We start from the raw sequence: 24,711 nt of genomic DNA on the forward strand, positions 1-24,711 counted from the left end.
ATCAGTGTAATACATAAATTTTCCCAAGATTTTATTTTGTTGTCCTAGGATAGTATCAGGCTATGCTAAGGCTTGAGTTTTGATTTTGGTATTAGAAGGGTATATTTCTCTGGTCTGTTGTTGATTCCCCACCATGTAGACTTCTATGTTTGCTGAGTACATATCAATATAACTTAATCAGAGCTGGTGATATACTGGGGAGAAAAAACAAACCAACAGTGAAATACAAATGATCTTGTACAAATGCACAACTTGATTTTACAACTAGTGATTCATTTTGTGTCTGTAAGCCAGAGAAAATTCCTCTTTTACATGGCATTAAGAGTGGGAAACGTATCCCAGTCTCAGCTGTCTATAAAGAATATGGAGATTGGTGCTAGTATCTGCTGAATATGATATAATATGTCTGTCTGTCTCCATCTCCATGGCCTTTCTAAGGTGTCACATCAGCCTGGAGGCTATTGCACTGCTGCCTTTTAGAAAGCTGATGCTCTCTTGCCTAATAACTGTTCCAGTTAAGATTTTAACCTCTATTATATTGATGTGATACTTTGGTTTCTGTAAAAGATTGATGCATTGTGTGACTATCCATTCTTCTCATTCCCTTTGTGACAGCTCAAACCCAAATGAGTTTAAAAACAAAATAATATAAGTAATTGAAGATCTTCCAGAGTTTTATTGTTTTCTAATTTTTGTTTCACCTTCTTTAGAAAACTCATAAACAACAGTACAGGATTGTTCTTTTTACAGTGTCGACTACTTGCTGACTTTTTCAGGGAGACGAGGTTCTATGTACGAGCTAATTTTAAATATATACCAAGTGCATATGGGTCCTGTTTTTCAGTGCCTTAGTTTGAGGCAGGTCTTGTAAAAATTGTAGGTGAAGAATTTCTAAGCAAAATATAATTATTAGTTTTGTCATGCCAAGTAAGAGAGTAGAATTCAAACTATTTAAAAGGATTAAGGCAAATGGGAGTATTTATATAGTGGAAATGAAAATATTTATTGTAATATTGAAGCCAGAACTTGAAGTAGACCATGCAACATTTAAGATGACTGGGTCACTGAGAATGCTTCCACCTCCAAACACATCAAATTAGTCTTTCTGAGGGAGGATTTGCAACAATAGTTTTCATGGCTAATAGAAAAGAAGTGCAGAGTGTGAATAGATGGATAGAATTAATGGATATTGTTTGTCATTAGGTAGCATTTGTTTATTCTTGCTTTCAGGGGGTGTATGAGACACAAGAGTTTTTCTTAAAGATCCAACTCTATGTTGCTCTACATGTAAGATGTCTCCTTGGTGACTTTGTTTTTGTCATCAATGCAAAAATATCATCAAGTTTTGGGGGAGTAATTGCATCTTTTGTAACGAGGGACTCAGGAGGTGAGATGTAGACATATTGAGATTGTGGAGCTGGAACTATGAATTACCCTGATAGGTGCAGGTCTTGTGTTAGAGAAAAAGAAATCACTTAGACTTGCACATATAAACTTTCTAAATAAACACACACACAAATATATACATTTAAATTTATGTAATGATTGTTTTCATAGCTGTTACCAAAACTAATCTCTCTATTTCAGTAGTGCTAGCTGGATGTTTCCCAGTGTGCCTTTAATACTATTACAGAACTATATAATATCAAGTTCCTTGAAGGTTTTCAAACTGATAATTCCATATTAGCTTTAGGAAGAAATGTGCTAAATGTTTGTTTCAAAGGAGATTTTTTTATTTTAGATTTTTTTATATCATAAGGCTTCCACATGCTAATAAAAAAAATCCCCAACAAATGGGAGAAATATTTCAGGTTTCTAACACCAAATAGATTTAAATTAACCTATATGCAAGCCTTTTAAAATTTTGCATCACTTGAAATTTCTGCATTAGTATTATGTTCTGGAATAGGATGAAATTTCAGTATTGCAATACCACCAGTTGAAGCAAAAAGATTGTTCCTGATGTTGTCCTGCCCAGGAGTACAAATAGGTGGTTTTGTTGAATCACTAAGCCAGTTGCCATTTTGTAATGATATCTGTAAAATGTTTAAATTGCAGTGTCACAGTGGTTAGGACAGACTAATGGCAATGTTTTAATTACATCTTCATGTCCATAGAAACAGAATGAAACAATCAGCAAATCTCAATATATGGTGAACAATGTTGCAAAGCTCACCCTGTTCCAAGAAGGAAGACCTGTTTTTTCCTGCTGAAAAATAAAAATGAGCCCCAGAGGGAAATGATATCCAAAGTGTAGGGGGAAAACATTTTTCTTTGAAGTACAATATATCATACAAACTGTTAATGCAGTGCTTTGGTGGCCTGGTAGAGCTGGAAATGACAGCTTAATGAGCACTTGGCTAGTCAGATATTGATATAAAACTTGAGTATTAAACCCTATCATTAGTGCTTCTTAATCTGTGGCACAAGCAGACACAAACCAGGGAGCTGAATTGCTGTTTAATTTATTTCTGTTCTGTTCTCATTTGGTGTGAGCGACTTCATTTCACAGACAGGTCTTGTGTTGCAACATTTACTGCTCTATTTTGTCTGAGATGCTCTCTAAAAACTACTTTTTATTTTGGTGCAATTCTAAAGTGTGTTACCTCATCATGTGAAAACTGGGTCATATTCTTTCAGCTTTCCCTGTTGTAACTCTCCATTGGGTAGATTATTTTTGAAAATAAACTTCTGGAGCATTTGAAAGACATGCTGCTTTAGTAGGTTATTTTGTGATCAAAAAAGTGTAGTGGCATAATGAGGAAGATCTCAGTTGATTTACAATGCTGTTCCTTACTGTAAGATTCCCCTTCCTTTTTCTACCTCATCCTCTATTGCCCTGGATGGTGTTTATCTGGTTTGGGAGCAATCTGAATAAAGGTAGAATTAGTCCAGCAAAGAAATTATGGCAGTGTATTTTTTTGAGGAATTACAATGACTCACAGAGTATCAAAGTAGTTTAGAAATAAATAGTTGTGTTTTTTTGGTTGCAGCAATAAGAACTGGAGAGATATTATTGAAGTGGGCATGGCCTGTTGCTTTTAGAATGTGGTTTGCTAATCAGTAATTAAATATTACATAGTAGTGCTTGAGGGTGAGGGGAAAAGAGTAAGAACAACTAGGAAATTTTTCTTTATACTAATTTAGTTTGACAGGAGGGTCTGATTTCAAACTTACTCTTCACTGAAAGCAGTGTTCTGAAACCAAGTACTGATATTTCCTAAATCATCTGACTTAGGTAACACTGTATTGCAAGCAAATACACCAATGGCTGATGGTGGATTTAGGCACATGGACATGTGCTAGAAAAAGTTCTAAAGTTTGAGGACTGTCATTCTACCAGTAAGAATGTAAAATGCTCTCTCAGTCCTAGGAAAAAAAGCAGCTTTGTCACTAGCGACCAATTTTAGACTATTGGCAGCTGCACTTCTTAGAAGCTTTAACTGAACATGTTCAGGAAATTACCTAAATAACTGGGCAATTCTTTATTTTCATACAGTGAGATAAATCAAGAGAAATAATGAGGACAAACAAAGCTCCATCCTTAAATGTTGAGGGAAGAACTACCTGAAGTACAGCAGTCATCCTGAGGGCTGAGGCATGGGGTTGTGCTACCTCATTTCATTGATCTTTGGTAATAACTCTTGCCTTTTGCAGTCAGAAGAAAAAAGTTCTTCACCTTCAGTCTCACCTAGTGTGATTTGAGAGCTTAGGCAGACATACAGAAAGTAAAATCAGATAACTCAGACTCTCAGTCAGTGCTCTCAGCCTGCTGTTCTGCTGATAACAATTAAACAGATGTTTGGTCTGTTTGTGAATCAATTTCTAAACCCCAGCTGTGTCTGGATTTGGCCCTGGGTATAAATTTGCCTTCTAGTTTGGTAAGGCAGTAGTACCTTCTACTATTGCCATCTTTTAGACTATATGATATATTTTCTGTCAAAATCTAAAGATAAAACATTTAGCTTGTGGCTTTTCATGGCCTAAAAAGTTACACAACAGTCTAGCTTTGAAGAAGAATGAAAACTTTTTAAGTGTAGCTGCCTATTTGAGCCTTAGTCTTCATGATGAGCAGGTTCCTTCATGATTTATCACACAATCATTTTATATGCACCTGGCATATAAGAAGATTGACAGGCTGTTTGGGCCAGGGCAAATTATGACCAACCAATGTAATGATCTTTAGCAGGATAACTGGACTGGTATTGAGGAAACCCATTAGAAAGCTATGCTACTGTTCCCTGAGAGACTTGCAAGCAAAGCAGTTGTGGTGGTTTGGATTAAATTAGTATAAAATTAGTATCCATCTTTAAATTTAAATGTATTTTCAGAAAATAACAAATGTTTAATGTCAAGTAGGGTGCGTTGAACAAACTTTTGTAGAGATCTTGATTTAAGTGGTGAAACAGGAAGAAATTCAATGACAATCCAAGGAGGGGTCAAAAGGCTTAGTGTCATAGCTGAGATCAAACCCAGATGAAATTCAGTGTAGACAATACAAAGTGTTTAGGAAGAGGAAACAGACTGTGTAAATAGGTGGGCAGCTCTGCAGAGAGCTACAAGGAGAGGACTTGTAGACTATGGTGAATAACAAACATGGTGGTGATGCTCCGTCTCAAATATACCAACCTTGGTATATTCCAACCTTACCAAGCTTGGAAAGGACCACAGTGTGCTGAATATTTAAGAGAAGAACAGGTTTAAATAAAAACTGATAAATATGATGTTAAGATGTGTGGGAAAAAAAATAAAAATTTTTCAAGTTCCATTCAGAAACAAAATCTTGATGTTTTAATAGCTCCCTGAAAACATTATGTCAACCTTGTGTAGCAGCCAAAAAAAGAAAATTATATATGGAGTTATGATGAAAAACATAAGGAACAGAAATCTCCTGATTTCAAAAAAAGGGTAGTTGAAAAAGCTACAGAAAAAGATAGCAAACATGATGAATAGTAGGAACGTCTCAGAAACTGAACAAAGACTAGGGATTTTCAGCTTAGAAAAGAAGAACAACTGGAAAGTTTGAGAAGGATTATGAAGAATATGGCTGGATAACAGCTGCCCAGTATCTTTTCCTGAATAATGACAAAGCGCTGGTCACGAGCAGGGAAGACACTTTTCCATGAAATATGCAGTTCAAGTCAAATCTTCATCAAAGGACTTTCTCATTGAGTTTACATGGGTCAAAAAAGGAATTTATATTTTTAAGTTTATTTATTTGCCATAAGAGGATATTATTACAAATTATTTACAAGCCACAGTCATCAGAATTAATTCTATACTTTTAAAAATTTATTTAGTCACTTCTATTCCTTCACTATGCAAAAATAGGTCAGAGTATCAAAACTTGGTTAATAAACATGAACACCATGAAAGTTCAACTTTTCTATTCATAACCTACAAAAAATAATGTAAAACCATAATGCAAGAAGCAATGGAAGCATACCTATTTCTTAATATACTTGTAACCAGGTCTCCTAACAGCAGTGTGGTAGTTAGCCAGTGTACACTAAGATGATACCATTAACACCCTTCATCCCCTCACCCCTCCTTTTCAAATGCCTGAGGTAGAATGTGGCTGATAACAGAAAGTATTTGTGGGAGAACAGGATAAACAAGCTGTCATGGTTATCAGTGGGCTGAGTTGCTGACTGAGCTTTGTTTATTGTGATGGGCTATAGGAATGTGCAAAGGGAAGTTTAAATATGGGATCAGTGGGCAACACTAAACATATCGAGTGCCAGCAGTTATCAGTCAACATGAAGCCTTCTGTCTGATGGGAGAGCTGTTGTGTGGAAGCCATGGGGATTCTGCATGTGGCCTGGAACATTTATTACTTCTACTAACATGCTATGATGAGCTGACCTCAGCTGGATGCCAGGTGCCCACCAAGCATCCACCTCAACAGAACAGTGGGGACAGAAAATAAGATGGAAAGAATTGTAGGTCAAAATAAAAACTGTTTAATAAAGTACAAGCAAAGGCTGTATGGAAGCAAAGGAAAAAATGATTTGTTCTCTATTTCCCACCAGTAGATGATGTTCAGCCACTTCTTGGGAAGCAGGGCTTCAGAACGCATAGAGTTTTCTTCAGGAGATAAATATGAAGAGTAAATAACCCTTTTCTCTGTCCATTCTCTTAGCTTTTGCTGCAGAGAAAATCCTATATGGTATGGAATAACCCTTTGATCAGCTGTGCCCCCTTCCTTGATTTTGCCCATCCCCAGCCTACTGATGCAGGGAGGTTGTGTTGGGAGTGCCAGCGCCTCCCAGCAGTCCCAAAACACAGGTGTGTTATCAACATCTTCCTGGGTACCACTGCAAAGCACAGCACTGTGAGGACTGCGGTGGGGAAAACTAACTATGTCTCAGCCAGACCCAATGGTCACACACACCTGAATTTCACCTCTGTCTTGTATTAAAGATAATTAATAGTAGTTTTTCAGTTACTAGCATTCCTGTGGGCATATGGGTCATTTGAGGGAGTAGTGCAGGTGCATTAAGTTACTTTAATGTAATTGAAAAATTTTCAAAGAAAATTGCAAAATAAGTTAATTTTTACACATTTCTACTAATGAGATCACAGTGCTTCAGAAACTGGCCCAGTATAATATACATTTAAATTTTCCAGACTAGTAATTTAGCCAAAGTTGATGCAAACTTTCAAAAATTGGTTGAGAGCTGGGTAGTAGGCTTGAATATTTCCCTTTATATCCCCTTATATAAAAACACAGCTAAGATTTTTTTTACTTGTTGCAATATTGAGTTTTATAGCTGTAACTCCCTTCATGTGGAAAAGATCTCTGTATGATATTAACCTTTTTTTTTTTTACTCTAATACTCCTGGTCTGTTTTATAATTCATGTGGCAAATATCCATCATAATAATGATCTAAAATAATGCACTTATAACTTATATACACTGCTAAGAATCAAACATGTTAGGAAGCTGTCCACTGAACTTTATAAGCACCCTGATAAATTATAAGATGTATGGTTTATGTAAACAAGTGGTACAATTGTATATTTTCCTTAACCTGTCAGTATGTTTCAATAAAAGCAACATCACATAGCTATTAGAAAAGCTTATCAGATATATCAGCTAACAAAGAGCTTCTAAGAAGTAAATGAGAACCAGCAACACATGTTGGCAAATAGATAAGGATTTTTTTTAACTTAGTAATGGAAATGCACATTTAATAGTAATGGAAATGCTCAGCTTTATGACTGAGAAGAATTACCAAAACCAAAAATATTTGAAGCAGATGCTTGCATGCTGCAGCAAGTTCATGACTTGGTAACGGTGCATTTCAGCCATTAAAATTTGAGGAGTTGCATAGATGGAAGCCAGAAGTTTGGACACTATACATACTTGCTTTTTACATGTCCTCCTTTGAGTTTTCAAATGCCTGATTCCAGAGCCAAATGTGCTTGATGTCTTAGGTAAAAATATTAAGACTTCTTTAGTTTACTGTTTTAGGAGAAAGATTAGTTTGAGTTAGATGCCTAGTGTGTGGGATTCATCTTTCACTAATGGCTACTAAGGACTGGTAGTACTGCTAAATTCTTGCTACTTATTACTATATTTTTAAGGAAAGATATTGATGCACCTCATGCTATTTCAGTCCTACTTTCTCATTCTGTTATAGAGAGCTAGATAAAGTTCATTCATTTGGGTTTTGTGTCACTTGTTTCTTCCTGTAGTTCTTTGCAATCTGCTTCATATTGCTTTGACAATCTAAAATAGTCCTAAAATGGAAATTAATTTTCTTTGCTGCTCCTTACACCTAAGATTTTGCTAAGATGCCATCCAAAAACCCCCAAAACCACAAAACCAAAACCAAAAACCAAAAAGCCCAACAAAAAAGTGACCCAAATGAAGCAAGTTCTTATTTTCAAATTTACTTTCCAATTTATAAATCATATAATTACTTGTATTTGCAATCACTTCTGATCAGTCTGCTCTCTTCTACTGGTAGATTTTTTTCTCACTCTTTCATCAGTAAACTATTACAGGTGACTATTCAGTGATATAGTAATTTGAAGAAAAAGAGTTCTTTATGCTTGGCTGGTTCATTAAATAACTCCAAATTTTCTCCAGGATTTTTCCACACAACAAATATAGTCCTCTGTAGTACAGTAACAGCTCACACGCATCTTTCATTTGCATCTGCTCTAGTGATGTTGTAATTAAGCCCTAAAATAATCTCAAGATAGAATATGGCATAATGAATTCAGTTTCTCTTCAAACATTTTAATAAAATGCTTTTTCTTGTCACTTAAACATCATTCAGATGACACTGTCATTCTGATACTTGTTAACTGTGTTTCCTAAAATGTTGCTGTTATTAGAGTGGATCACTAATACATCTTCTTGGGCTTGGGAAGCAATCATATCAGTGCCTTTTCTGCTTATGAGATATTGCAGAAATAGATAATTCTGGATTATGCTCAGTTTAATCAGAAAAGTTTGGGAACCCAAAGATTTTCTGTTGAATTTCAAGGTGTACATAAAAGCACTTTATAAAGACTGTATTTTCCTGAAAAAAAGTGAAAGCACAAGTATCAACTTTAATAAATTTAGATAAATTTTTCCTTTTGATATTGTTTAACTGATTGGCCCATTGGAATTATTTGAATATAAAAGCCTCTGTGTGGCTGGAATGTTTTTGGTTCACAGCTAATAACCCTGAGCCCTAGTTCACTTCGGAGGTTCCTAGGTGTTGCAGTTAATCAAAATAAGCAGAGATAATAAGAATTACTGTTGTTGAACTTTGAGATAAGCTATTGTTTTACTGATGAGAAAGTAAATGCATGGGGTAGACATTCTTAGTACTGATAATTTCTGCAACCTGTGATATGGCAGCTCTCTGAAATAAAACACCTATTGAAGAAATGTCACTTATCAAAGGGTAGCTAGATCTGAACTGATGAAAAGAGCATTTTCAAGGTTGTATGGAATAGCATTCAGCTTCACAAAATAAAATTATTAGGAATGTGGAGTCTTTATCACAAAATAGAATCTCCCAAAGGAAATATCAAACACAAGGCAATACCAAGGTTGTCACTAAATGTGCTTTCCTCAAGATGACAGCTGTAATGGGACATAGTCTGCTGATTTATCACAGCAGAATATGCTGCCTCTATAGAAAAGAGCAAACTTTATGACAATTTATCTGAGACAGGGCCGCTGTGATTCTCTAGTACTGTATTAGTCTCTCCCATGATGCTGTGGCATTTTAGAGCTACAAAGCCAGACATTCCTAGCCCAATTCCCTTCTCTTCCCACACCTGGCAGAGAACCAAAAAACAAATGCCCCATTCCCAATCCCTCATTTGCAAGGCATGACTGAGAATTTGAAAAATGGGTAATAAACCGGCCAACAAAGTGATTGGAAAATGGGAAAGACAATCGCTTCCAACCACTGCATAACGAGTTGTGTGAAAAAAGGTGCTACAGCAAGAAGCAACACAATGTGTTTGATTTCCTGTGAAGCAAGATAAGTGTAGAATTCATACTCTGCAATCCAGTATTCCACAATGAAGAAAAGAGTTTAAAAGTATTGGTTAAAAATGCAAATAAGCCTTCATGGTCATAATAGCAAATTAAATTTCTATCTTTTTTGTGTGGTTCTTAAGTAATTTCTTTAGCAAAAAAGAATGTGTTTTTAAGATTAGAAACTTGAAGAAAAGGAACTTAGTAAGCAAAAGAAATTAAATTAATACAGCTACATCCTAAGAATATTCAACTGGATTGTGATTCAGCTCCCAACGCAATCATTTAAAAGCAAAGCATCTTTGTTAATAATCACCCAAATTTATTTTGTGAGTACTGAAATGAGAAGGGCACCTCTAAAGTTTTGTGCAAAACTGACCTTTAAGGTAAGTGAAATTAATCACATTTTCAAGATGCCTTTCTTTGTTCATTACTATACAGAGACTACTGAAGATATTTCAAATTAAACTAAGTTTTAAATAACTGAAAAGTAAGTGAGGGAAATTCTTTTCATGTTGAAACAATAGGGGTTTTTTGCAATAGGAACAAGTAAAGCTATCTAGAACAGTTTCTTGAGTTACAAGAAACAATGTAGAACACTGGATGAGAAGTTAACATTTTTTTAAAATTCCATAGAAGAATATCCCATAATTACCATTTTACAAAATGGAGGCTTGCTGCATTTGCTGTGTGCATGTCTAGCAAATGCTCTATTAAGGGTCAATTTTGGGATTGAAATGCTGCTGTGAGAGTGCTCAAGCTCCTGAGATCTTATTTACTAAAAGAGGAAAGTTTGGAGAACCCAGAATTGTCCTTGAAGATAGAAGTTTCTTTTTTAAGAATTTAAGATGATTATCCAGAGTTAAGAGTTGCTGGTTTAAATGCACTTGTGAAATATAGATTGCTGCCAATACATGTGTAAGTTTTTTAAGAATTAAACAGCTTATTATCTGACTTTACCAATGCAGGAAAATTGATTCACTACTTGGTTATTGGTCTGATGTTCACTTGAACTTTTTCACTCAGTCTTTTAAATTCAAAGTATTTTAGAAACAGCCTAAAATATACCACTAAATAATTAATAACTTTAAATATTCAGTATTTTAATTCGGACTCCACTTGCTTGATAAATAGGTTTTGGATTTAAAGAATGAAATAAATATAAGACTGTATGTATTCCAAAACAAGCAAAGCACATCCTGAAGCATTTTGATTTGTGGGGCAAAAGGAAAGTGACTACCATGACAAATGTCAGCAATTCATGTGGCGTGAGTGACAGGAGGATTGAGCTGACCTTATGAAGTTCAGTAAGGAGAAACACATGGTTCTGAGTCACAATAACCCAGGCACAGATTAAATAGCTAACTGGCAATTCTGCTGGAGATTTTGAGGGACATCTGGTTGGATATGGACTAATAGCACACTTTCACCATGAGCAAAACAAGCTGCATACTGAGATACATTAGATCTGTGGCCAGCAGATCAATGAAAGCAGTTATTTTCATCATAAACTGTGAGTTACTGAAACACTTCCTGTAGTTCTGCGACTCCAATTAGAGAGGGAATTGGAGAAGCCATCAGAGAACCAGTAGGGGAGCTTGCAAGGAGGACTAAAGAGATGTTCAACTTTACTCGAGTAGGAAAGAGGAACTAAAGAGGGATCTAATAGTTAGCAGCAACAGGCTAAGAACAGCTAGTGAAGGATAGTTGCAAACAGTGTCATAGCAATCTGTTCTTCATAGTGAGCAGTGCTCTAAACAGGGACAGTGGTCACAAATTGACTTTGGGTCTTTGTATCTGGTCTTGAAATACATTGTTTGGGGTTATTTTCCTAAATGCGAGGGTAGTGTAGTGTTCCGTCTGACACTTGGAGATGCTGTCAACTCATCAGCTTTGGAAATTTCTCAGACTCAAGTAGATGAAGTAATCTCTGGAATATTCAGTATTGGTTGTAACCCACTTTCCAGCAGGAGATTGAGAGAGATGAGTTTCTGGGCGAGATGAGTTTTTCCACCTAGTGTGTGAATTCGTGATTCATTGCTGCAACACTTGAGTACTGTACAGCAGAAGTGTTTTTTTCTTCACAATGGGATCTGATTGATGAGGGACTAATATTGATTTCTTTCTGTAAATGGGTACTGAATAGAGAAAAAGTAAGATCAAAGTTTCACTCTTAATTTTATGTACTTGGTTGAATGCCTTAAAGATTTGTAGTAAACTTTAATTGTTCACAAAAGTCTTTACCTTCATCTGTGTTTATGGACTCAGCACATTAGCAAAGCTAACTCAGGTAGCCAGAATGTGAAGAAAATACAACTGCTGTGACTTTTTCTTCTTCTGCATTCAGTTTCCTTAATAATAAGGTCAATCTTCAATTTCTATAGTTTCCCACTGTGTTTACTACATAGCTATGAGATGTTCTTCTCTTACCTGTCCATACTTACTTTCCCCTCTGCAGCTCCATCTTAGTAGATGATGTAGACTTCAGTGGGTAAAAGGTGTATAAGGTCCTTTCCTTAAAGATTGCTGCACAATACACAATGTACAAGGAAGACAAAGGAATTTTTATAGCTACAGACACTTTCATTCAGCCTGTTTTTTCCTCAAGAATAGGTATTGAAAATATTGGGAATTGTGTACCTACACATTCTAATTCTGTGTGCTCTTTTAAGACAAGAAGTCCTCTGTGCATCTTGGCTGCTTGAAATAAAGAAAGGTGAATACTTTTTAAGTAATATAAACTAGCAGAAAAATTCAACAAATATTAACTGAATTGATAATATTAATTGGATAAACAGTCATGACTTAATGACTGTTTGGAATAATAAAAGGTCTAGTAGAAAACAAGAGTTCTATGTATTTCCCCCCAGTAACTGATAAGTGACCTCAAAGGACAAGGAAGAGTTTGTCTAATCCTATTCTCTTGAAGATTTTTGAATAGAGGCTTGTTGAGACAGTGCCCTGATGTGTGAGTTTATTGTAGACTTGGAATAAGGGATTCTCCATTCTGCCCACTAAATTTCCCAGCACTGTCACCAGAAGAGTACAGAATTACTGTTTTCTTCATTCTGTCACATGATAGGCAGTTTTGTAACAAATACAGCAATTACATAAAACTAAGTGGCCAAAGTAATATGTGAATGTTATATAGTTGTTCTTAGTAAGTGAAAAATGGTCTACTACACAGCAGGCTACATAAGCCCAAGGCTGTAAAACAAATCCATGCAAAACATTTTTAATTTAAAATCCAGAAATTAGACTTTCAACGTCAAGTGGCTACAATGTTCTGTTCCCTTCACAGAAGCCAATTGCTAACATTTCTGAGATAATGTATTAAACTTGACTCTTAAGTGTTTATTGAACTGGAATCCTGGAAAACAGAGTAATTTTTTTCTTGTCCTGATTTGATGCTTTTTTAATTGAATTGCATTGTGGTCTTCTTGAACATGTAATTAAATTGTTAAATGTAATTGTTCATGAATGGAGGCAATTATGTTAAAAAAAGTGTATTATTTGATTTACATAAGAAGCTTTTGCTGACAGGGACTGTAATATTTTTGTTAAAATATGATAGTCATAGTCATAGTTACCAGACCATAGTGGATGAATCACATAGGTACAGTTTGACTAAATTATCTTTTAAATGAGATGATCTTATTCAAAAGATAATTTTAAAAAAGGTGATTACACAATTAAAGGTGATTACACAATTTAAATACTAGACTCATTATCTACTTCAAAAGTTATTGTTGCTCTCAAATCAGGTGAACCTCCCTGTGAAGAATACATTGCTTTTTTGAAGGATGCTGTAAGAGAAACTTGTAAGTTTTTGCAGCATTAATACTTATTTTGCAGTATTTCATTTTGTCCTTCACTTTGAAGTCAGCTGAAAAGCATTATTCTTGTCAAATAATGGCTATACCAACATTGCTGTGCAATAATTTTGGGTCAAGATGGAAATTCAACACTTAAAACTAGGGAGGAAAACTCAGCAGGGTTCATTAACTTCATTCAGTAGTGTCTTCAGTTGTCAAGTGACTAGATCATCATAATATGAGGTGAGCCAGGCTGCCTACACCTATTCTGGTGGTGACATTGTCTGTCTGATGTCAGATGGGCAGGATAATCCATGACACTGCCAAAATACTTACATTATTGAAAAATTGTTTGGTTTGGAATTTTTTACCAGAAAAAGTGAATGCACAGTGTGGACAGAAAGCTAATCTGTCTCAGTTTTGGAAAGGCAGCCCTACAGACAGCAAAAAACCCTCATATTTTATGAAAATCACAATTTTTTCACTTATATCCAATTTAACAGATGCATTTCAACTGATTCTTAGAGTAAATCCATCAGAAAAGATTATAGTTGAAAATATTTTAAATATCTGGACTTCTAATGGGGAGAAATATTGACAAAATAAGAAAATTGGGAGAAACATTAACAATCAGCAAAGTGTTTATTGTAAAGCAGATAAAATTATTAAGTGATACTAAATGACTTATATTGAGTTAAAACTTGATCAGAAGTGATAAAATGTCTTGAAGATTTCTCACCAGCATAATAGACATGAAATCAATGTACAGCTGTATTTCCTGGTTTCAGCCATGATGACTGATGACTCAGCTTCTTCTGTTACCATCAACTGTCAATTTACAGAAATATCATTGAACTAATTTCCAAAATGTCTTTATTCATTCAACTAAATATTGTCTGTTCTCCAGAAATGTGAAGCTGATAAAAATGTTGTAGCGTACTGGCAACCAATTTTGCAAATCAGTATAGTACTCATCTTTTTTTTCAAATGTAACCTTGCAATACAATATATAATCACAACTTCTACATAATTTGAGAATATTGAGCAACAGAAGTGCTGACTTACACCTTGAAAATAGAGAAAAAAAAATCTGGTATGAAACCAAGTTGATAATCACTGCTAGGAACTTTCAGATCTCTATTTTCCTTTTACTTGTGCTCTTAAAAGTACTATTTACTGTGTTCCAAATTTCTGAATATAGCATGCATAATTTTTCTGTGCAAGTTAATGCAACTATGAAGGCCTAACACAAATTCACAAGGTATGCAGCCAAAGTCACATAAAATATTTCAAGTCTGGGGGAAAAGCTTAGATTATTGTGTGGGCTTTCACCTAGACTTTGTTATAAGGGGAAAATAATTTTTGGCTGAAAGTGGATGAAGTATATTTCTTCCCTCACCAAAACATGTATATCGTAATGAAGAAATTTCTCCCATGAACTGGAAAGAAAAAAAAGAGGCAAAATATTTTAGACTAGAAATTTCCTCCTCCCTTCCCCAGAAAGTTATTTGAATTTGTAACCAGAGGTGTCTTCAGTCATATTTCCTCTGTCACTTCTGTTGTTCTGAGAACATCTCCTATTCCTTCCTTGTCTGGTAACTCCTACCTGTTTTTACAGTTCTTCTAGTAGATTTCCATCTTCCCCTTATTTTCCCAGAGTACTGCCATCATTCTGTGTAGAGCCATTTTCTTATCCTTTCCTGTGGCTTTAATTAAATCTTCTGCATACTCAAATTTCAGCTAGATGCATCTGACTCCAGGACTGGTGCCTTGCTCTTTCTTGAGCCTTGGCTTCTCATAAAACCATATTGCCATTCCTCTTCTGAACAAAGGGCTCTTTCTGCTTCTACACACAGACACACAGACGCACAGACACACAGACACACAGATGCACAGACACACACTGCATTCTCTATAATTTTATGTGTGAAACTAAGAAACAAATATACTTACTAAAAAGTAGTATTTTGCTGTACAGATAAGTAAAAGCATAGTGCAAGATAATCTAAACTGAGTTTTCAGTTCTAATCTGAAATATAATGTGGAAAAAGTACTTGGTAAATAACTTTTTTTCAAAGGTTATCCAAAAGTACCGTCACTGCATTTATCTGTTTATGAAATGTCCACTGCTATTTTTTTTCATGTGTTCTCATTGATAGTTTTTCATATTTTCTTTCTATAAATAATTTAAAAAACCCTCTGTTCGGATCTTTGTTCCACTGTTTCAGCTTTCTAGTCTAATTCTTTGGGGTAGAAAACTTTATAAAACTCTATTATTCACCTGTTAATGTGAAAGAAAATTATCATGGATGAGCAGCTGTATCTAAATTCTCTACAGGCAGTCTGTGTCTTGCAACCTCATATCAAGGTAAATGGTGATATTTCGTTTCTTGTTTATGTTTTTAAAAGAACCATTTCAAAAATTTGTGGGATACAAGGAATTAAGCATTTTCCGTTCTGTCAGGATCTGAGAGGAAAAGAAGTTTTCACTGTCTTCATTTTAGATCTTCTGTCTATAAATCACTTTTTTTTTTGTTTAGAATTAATCTTCAGTTTCCATTCTGAAAGGGAGGAAGGGGTATTAGTAGTGAACGTATTTGGGGTTTAGATTTATTTTTTTCATGGGAAGTGAAATTCTTAGGGTTTGGTTGAGGATTTTTTTTTAAGTATGTGTGAAGGCTTTGCCCTGACTGTTGAAATAATGGGCTACCTTGGTGAAGCTGGGAGGTGGCGGTGTGCCCCTTCCCACTGGGCCAGGGGTGCTGTAGGCATGAGGACATCAAGTGGCCGGTGACAAAGAGCTGTCCTTGAGCAAGACTTTGAGCGATGTCACAACTTGAAAATTTACAGCTTTTGCTTTTCATACATCCAGGATTTGAACCTGTCTTAATGAGCACAAACTGTTACTGGTAGATTTATTCCCAAGCTGCTGAATTAAATTCTAATTTGCGAATCATGCTGGGCATGCATGTCAGCAGTTGGTATGGGAATTGTGTATTGGAGATGGTCCCAGTAGTCCTCACGATTTCAAATACTGAGGAGGTATATGCAAGTGAAGTACAGATGGTGGCTGCTTTTTCTTTTTTAAGAAAAAATGTATTTCTAACTCAGCTACTAAGAAAAGAGGCATAAGTCAGCCTTGCTGCTGCAATCATCTTTAAATTGGTCCATTTGTTACTACTACCTTACAGTCACATGGTGTTGAGATTGAATAATATGTTAAGTCCTTTGAATTTTACACAGCTCACATTTTTAAATGCTAGGAATTATGCTTCCCTTAAAAATGTTGTTGAACCCCCATTTTCTAATGGTTTTAAGCCCTTAAGAATCCAGGGAAGGAGCTTGCTCCAGTTTAGGACAATCCTCTGAATGAAGATGTGCTCTGTGCCTGTGTGAGAGCAGCCAAGAGGCAGCTGTTCAAAATGGTCATTGTAGCTTAAAGATCAGCTGAGCTCACCACACAGACACATCTGGTGGCAGCTAGCTGAACATACCCCTCCAAAGGAAGAAAATGACCTGGTTATGGATGTGCTACTATTTTAGAAGTAATTTTTTTAGAAGTAATTTTAGAGTAAAATTTTTTATTTTATTGAACACCAGAGGGCATGGAAGCATGTTACTAGAGAGGAAGAGATGCTTTGCAGACATGTTAAAGCACTTCTGGAATCCCATAGCTTTCATGATATCAAAACCTGTCAAAAGTGGGACTGTTTTACATCATCACAGAATCTCTCAGGCTAGAAGGCACCTCTGGAAATCCTTTAGTCCAACCCCCCTGCTCCAGCAGGGTCACCTGGAGCAGGTGGTCCTAGACCATGTCACTTGTTATCTTTATGGCTTTATATGTAGTTTTGATATGCTCTCAATATGAAGTGACCAAAACTATCACGCTATAGTTTTGCATCATTTTATTTTATTTCTGCCAAGAATGTTTCAGTAAATTATTAATGAACTTTCTTCATTCACCTGCAGTAACAAATGGTCTAATATTACTTTCACATCTGTTCAGTTTTTAGGGTAACTTGCAATGCCAAGCATTACCTCTTTCATCCTTTTCCTAAGTTAATTTTCATAATTTATGCTAGGAACTTTATGATAGTACTTTCAATATAAAATCTAAAATATAAATTCTCATTATATAATATAATAATTCTTGTGTTAGGACTGTGCAATTAAATATGTCAGTTGAGCTAAAGGAATTAATTATAAATAAATTATCTTAATTTTCATATACTTAAGTAGAAATTGAATTGGAATAAATAGAATGAAAAATTATTAAAAACTGAATATAATATTTTTTTCTATCTTCAGTATAATTCCTTGTTTCAAAGTTAAGTTTGTTACATTTACATTGCTATAAATTATGAATTATTATTATACATTAGAGTAATGTGGTAAAGCAAGATTCTGGTCCTAGTTCAGGTACTGATATCCTTTTATGTTTAGTCTAAAACATCTAAGTTCCCCACTTCAACTTACATTTTCACTGCATGGAAAAAACAGTTATTTACAGACAGATAGTTTTCATTTTGATAAACTGACACAAAATAGATACCTAAAGTGTTCTATTGAATACTTCATTTTACAATTCTCTTTAAATATAAAAATGTAGACTATTGGTTAAGTCAATTTGTTTCTTTAAGACTTTAACAATACTTGGGAAGTTTGAAGTTTGAATCAATATTTGTGTATGGAGACAAGAGAATTATCTCCATTTTTTCCATGCAAGCATCATTTCTGGGATTTTCCAGTATTTTTTTCTGCCATGTTGACTACTAATTCACTCTAGTTATTTTCACAGGGTACATTTTCTTGGAGACTAAAGGTAAACTACAGTTTGCTAATTCTCTAAAAATTGGGCAGCCCTAATGCCTTTCCTCTAATTGTTCCTTTCCTCTAAAAAAGACATTGATGAACAAGACAAACATCCCTGTTTAAAAACTTATAAATGTTCTTCATCATCTTTAAAAGACAGATGGATGTACCTATCAGAACAGCAGGAGAATTAATCCATGCTTTTTCACTGTCACACAGACAAACTGGGCTGAGTTGTACAGACTTTAAGACTCAGATTTCCCAAGTCTTGCTGGCTGCAAATTCTATCTCCTGCTGCTCATTGAAGCAGGATCTTTATTTCCACCTTCACAAAAGATCACTTTAATATTATAGATGATGCAAACAGCATCATGTGTGCTAACAGCAAATTCAGTAAATTGAAAAGCAGACTATAAACTAAGCTTATTTCTTTTGCATTTCAGCACTGTCCAGAGCTGTCCCATTTTTTGCCCTTGTCCTAAGGCACTTCTCAAATTAGCTCTGATCTAAGTGACTCTGATGCCGCTTCTGTTGCAGTCACCTAGAAGTAGAATGTGCTCCTGCCAAATAGTTTTTGAAATCCCACTAAAAGCATAGGATTTTAAGTGTTCAGGGCAAGGAAGGACTATAATTCTCTGGCAGATCTTTGTGAAATCAAAGAAAAAATTGAAAGGCTTCCTAGGTAATTTGCTGAATATACATTTTGTTTATCTGTAAAATCCCCTTTCAATAAGGCAGCTCCAAACATGAGTCAAAGGTGCCTGGTAATCGTTTGCACAAGCTCTTCAATTTCATTTGTACTAAAATTAGGTTCCTCAGTAGTTCTAGAGACGCCATTTGTCCTTGAAGTTTATCAGCATCCTTTGAAAGAACAGATAAATAGAAAAGCTTTGATTTCGGCCGTGATTTAAAAAACATGACTAAAACAAACATTTCTTATGCAAAACTTTATTTTTGTAAATAAAAATTTAACAGATAAAATAAAATTTCTTGGAAAATTACCAGAAATTATAGCATTTCTATAGAACTTTTAATCTGGCTACAATTTAAAAAATACTTTCAATCATTTTTTTTACAGAATTCTGTAGTTTATGACTTTATAAACTGAAGATCAGTGCTCACTGCTTGTATGAGGTCCATAGATAACCATAGCAGTGTGTACCAAGGATAAGGTATTTACACAGACTACAGGGGCTGTCAGAGAAACTCAGATAAAAACCTTTCTCAGTAAAAGTTGTTGGTGCAAATTTCATAAAAACTCTGCTAGACATATTTCAGTAGTCTTAACATTGCTGCATGGCTTAGCACTTTCACTGTTAAAATAACTTATTTCTGAGCTCAGGCATCTCCTGGTTTTCATTCTGATATTCCCTTCTTGATGATATCTGTCACCTATAGTAGGTAGTGTCTGTACGCATGACTAATGGAAGAGCTATCTGCTTAGGCTGGTATATTTTTGACTTCTCTCTTCTTGCTCTCCAGTATTAGTACTTTAATCTGTAGGGAAGAATTTCACACTTTTTTAATCCTTCATACACTTATCTATTCATGTGATTTGCTTACAACACAGATGCAGTCATTTTACTTTCTGAGCGGGAGCTTCATCAAATGACTCTGGTGACAATGACCCTTTAAATTAGTCATCAGTATTTACAATAATTTCCACACAATGAATATGTGAGAGGCCACAAATAGTTAATGACTGATGCGAAAAAACCCTTTATAACATGCATTTCAAATCAGGTTGTATCTGTAAAAGTAGCACCAGCAAAAAATACAATACTATAAAAGTTACTGAAAAAGCAAACCCAGATATTTCATGATGCTTTCAGAATTATTGCATATTTCCTAATTAAAAAAGGAAGTAAGTACATGCTTATGTATGCATATTTGTATGTCCTCCTTCTTGATAATTTTTAACTCTTTAGTGCAATCGTTTTATAGGAATCTAGAATATCATTAAAACAATTAGAAGTTGACAATTGTAGTAGGCTATATATATGAGAAACCCTTTTGACAGAAGGGCTATAGGCTATGCTGAAATTTATAAATCACAAAAAATTCTCAGCAGAGCATTCTTATGGAGTCACAAGAGTAGTGTCACTACTGCCAAACACTTCAGAAACTGCTGTTGAATAAAAAAGCCTTGCAGAAATATTTTAGCCAGATTTTTTTTCACAGACACAGACTGCAGGATTAAGCACTAAAGCTAAGAAGGGATGATAAAATAATAATAATTGGAAAGCATTTGCAGTACAAAGAGATACTAGTCTAGGGCAGACTATTTAAGTCTACAGAACAAAACATGGGGAGAACATGCCTTTTTCTTGATACTTGATCCCAAATGAAATAAGTTGTGATTTATTTTGCATTGTACACATTAATAGAGCCAAGCTGGTTTCAAAAGTAATATATATTCAGACTTCCTGAGGTGTTAAAATAGATCAGAGTGATGAAAAAATGAAAGACTGAAGGAAATCTGCTTGCCTTTTGAGGGGGTTAAAAGTTCAAGTTTTCAGTTTACAACTCAGTCAGATTTGGGTAGGGTTTTTTTGTTTAGGGTGACCCTTTTTTTGCAGGTGAAAAAGGAATACTTCAATTTTCAGAATACTTCAAATTTCAGGATACTTTTCCCAGAGGAAAAAGTAATATTCTGCATAAAGGAACAATGTAAATAATGGAAGTCAGAAGAATTTTTTAAAAATAACCTTGAAGTTCTCCAAAACCTTAATGAAATATAGAAAATAATTTTATTTAATCCTAGGCCTTACATATTTTTAGCTTTCCAGCATAAACTTTTATTGAAATAGCTCTATGTGAAAATAAACACTATTATTCTACTGGAGAAAATTAGAATGTCATTTTATCCTATATTCAAATTGTTCCCTCATAATTCTTGTTTTGGAGGTTGTGTTTAATTTGTTTTCATAGCAAGACGGAAAGAAAAAAAAGCTGGGAAACTATCTAGTCCATAACAAAATTTACATGAATATTATTAAATTATTTATAATTTGAATTTTGTGCAAGATATATCTTTGAAATGGTGGGTAAATATTTGATGCTAGCCATACAAAATTCAGTGGCATTTTATTTGGAGGTATCCAACAAAACCATAAGACAGTATTTGAAAACAGAAGGAATAACTCTGAGAGAAGCATCTGTAAAATGCTCTATGCTAATGTAAACCATCCTGCCTGTTGTAATGACCTCAGTTTGAACTCTTTCCAAGTTTCCAGTTGTGGATAAATAAGAATTTTTTAAACAACATGACACAGTTTACATCACAGAACCACAGAATGATTTGAGTTAGAAGGGACCTTAAAAATCATCTAGTTCTGACCTCCCTGCCATGGGCAGGGACACCTTCCACTAGACCAGGTTAGTCAGATTGCCATCCAGTCTGGGTTTGAACGCTTCCAGGGATGTGGCATCCACAGCTTCTCTGGGCAACCTGTTCCACTACTGCACACCCTCACAGCAAAGAACTTCCTCCTGATACCTAATCTAAACTTACTCTCTTTCTGTTTGAAACCATTCCCCTTTGTCCTGTCACTCCTCGTAGCTCTTGTACTCCTTGTAGCTCCCTTCAGGTAATGTAAGGTCACCCCAAAACCTTCTCTTTCCCAAGCTGAGCAAACACAGTTATCTCAGTCTTTCCTCACAGGAGATCCACCCATTCTTCTTATTATCCTTATGACCTCCTCTGGACTTGCTCCAAGAGGTCTATGTCCTTCCTGTGCTGGCTGACTGGTTGATACCTCCAGAGTCCTTCTTGCTACCCTTTTGAAACACAAGCACAATGTTTCCCCTTTTCCAGTCTCCTGGGACCTTGCTGGACTGCCATGAGCTTTCAAACATCATGGAGAGTGGGTTGGCCCCTACAGCTGCCTTTTCCCTCAGGACTCTGCGGTGCATCTCACCAGGTCCCACTGACTTATGTACATTCAGGTTCCTCAGGTGGTCACCAATCTGATCTTTTCTTACAGTGGGAGGGACTTTGCTCCCCAAGTCCCCATCCTTCTGTCCATCCACTTGAGAAGTGTGGGAAGAGAGACTATCGCTTGAAGCATGAGACAAAAATATTGTTGAGTATCTCAGCTTTTTCCTCATCCTTGTTACCAGTTTTACAGCCTTGTTCAAGAGGGGCCATTGCTCCTTCTTTGACCTTCCTTTTCTGATTAACTTACCCACAGAAACCCTTCTTGGTATTCCTTGTGTTCCTTGCCAAGTTCAGCTCCAGCTTTGCCTTAGTTTTCTGACCCCATTGTAAATAATCATCCTTCTCAATACTCTTCCTGTGTCACCCATCCTAGCTTCATCCTTTTATGCAGTTCCTTCTTTTTCTTTAGTTTGACCAGTAGATACCAACTCAGCCATGCCATTGCCATTGTCACAACAGGAACTGTAAGATCTTTTTCCTCAAGCTACAACACTGACTACAATAGAACCACGCAGAGGATACAGGCTTTGGGAAGGCTGCCCAGGGAGGGAGCATGACTGTGCAGGAGCCAAAAAGGGAGAGTGCAGGAAAGCCCTCAGCTTAAAAGTATCCTGAGTCTTTTTTCTATTCTGCTTCCTACATCTACCACCACTTCATTTGTCAAAACAGGAAAGTATACCACGTCTTGTGAGGGTATTTATGCTTATGACCAGACATAGTTACTTACAGAAGGTTTTACACTGACCTAATTTCAACTGACCAAAATAAACTCTAATTTCTTTTGGGTTTATGTGCTCATTATTACATTAAGTGTCAAATTTTTAATTATGCTAAATATTATTTTGCTATTTATTGATATGAAAATGTTCTATATAAAGTGGTAGTTGACATATGTGGGAGAATAGTGAAAAAGTTTCTTAAAATTCACCTTTGGTGGATCCTGTAAATCTGAAGCCATCATAGCAGACCATTAGGCAACTAGGAGTGTGGGGCTGATATTCCACTATCTGTCAAAAATGTAGAGCAGAAGTTGCAATCACAAAGCTGCATTGAATGTCAAAGGTATGGGGCCACAGTTTTTGTTACAGCATTCATTTCTGTAAGAGGTGTGGATTATCATTGAATGCAATGATTGATTATATCTCTTTTATATAAATTTATGAGTTTGTTTCCTCACACTATTGAGCTATTTTTTCCAAAAAAACACTTCAAAAAAGAGGCAACTTCATATCAAATCATTTTATGTTATTTGAGTGTTTCTAGAAATGTTTTGGTCTGAAAGAAAAGGGAAATGGTTGGAAGAGTCTAGCAACCTCTCTGTAAAAGTCAAGGTGTTTTACAGACTTACTTGCTTCTTCATTTCTTTGAATTTCTGAAAGCACTGTGACATGTTTTGGTTCAGTGATTTACTGCATGCCACTACAGAGTGACAATAAGTGGTTTTGATATCAAGGTATAAATTTAGTCTTTACTAATCTTGTAAGAGGCTTATTTCTGTGACCTTATTGTGGTTGCCTTCATTAAAAGACTTTGCCACAGTGAAGTAAAGGCACCAAGGAGGAAAGAGAGCTCACAATTAGTGCGTTCAGATTATTTGGTTCAGTTTTCTTTGTTAAAAGAAATAAAAAGGCAAATATTGCTGCTGCATGAATGTGTTGTACAAAACCCTTTTTAGAAACCGAATGTGAAATGGAAAAAAACCTGACAATATTAAGATAGTTAGGATACAATTATAAAAATGCAGCCTACCCTGGCTTTATTTACCAGAAGAGAAATATTGATCTTGGCAAAGCTCACATTCATTATTATTCAGGCATGCCTAAAGTGATCTATTAATCAGTCAGACGTTAATGATATAATGATTTTGAAGAAGACTATAGCTTATGATACTCAGAAGGCACCTTACTAACCACTGTAATTCTATTCCTTTGAAAATTGGTTGCTAGATTATTTTAATTCAATTATATAGTCTATACTTTTAACTACTCAAACAAAAAAATTACTTTTGGCCTTCAGGCTTTCACCTATGAATCCCACATGTTGAAAACTTATTATGCGATGATATTATCAGTTGATTCTGTAGCACATTTCTCAGTGTAAAAGGAGAAAAATGGTTCCACCAAGGAAAAAAATATATGCAGTTACATTTGCAATCTGTCTGAAGAGTGTACTTATTCATAGTACACTTCACCATGAAAATAATAAATTTTATCAGATAATTGATAGATATTTGTAATTTATCCCTACAAATTAATTTTTCTAAGTGTCTGAACTTTTCTGGTAAAGCCCCGAGTAATTCTAAATTTTTATCTTTAACCTTGTTCTGGGCGAATACTCAGTTTCTTCTTGATCACATTTATTATGAATAAAAGTATCTGAATTAATTTTGTTTCCATATCACTGAAAGGGGAGAATACTCTGCCTACCACTGTTGAGAGATCATAGCCAGGGTGACAGCCACTTGCTTTCAGCACTGCTAAAGGTAGGCTGAAACAATTGTATGTGAGAGTTGAGGCTTGAATAAAAAATGAATAATAAATCAAAAAGATGTTTTGATTTATGATTCATTTTTTATTCAAGCCAAGCCCAGCCAACCAAACAAACAACAAAAAGACACTGAACTGCAATAACCTCAGGTAGGAAGGAA

At 35.3% G+C, this 24,711-nt stretch overlaps 1 protein-coding gene across 3 annotated transcripts in view; it reads left to right on the forward strand.

Moving 5' to 3' along the window:
* The window catches only part of PDE4D (phosphodiesterase 4D), a 348,137-nt gene that overhangs the window by 171,882 nt on the left and 151,544 nt on the right, over positions 1 to 24,711 (forward strand). The gene's annotated exons all lie outside the window — the stretch shown is intronic.

Source organism: Ammospiza caudacuta, chromosome Z, assembly GCF_027887145.1.
Source record: "Ammospiza caudacuta isolate bAmmCau1 chromosome Z, bAmmCau1.pri, whole genome shotgun sequence".
Taxonomy (NCBI): domain Eukaryota; kingdom Metazoa; phylum Chordata; class Aves; order Passeriformes; family Passerellidae; genus Ammospiza; species Ammospiza caudacuta.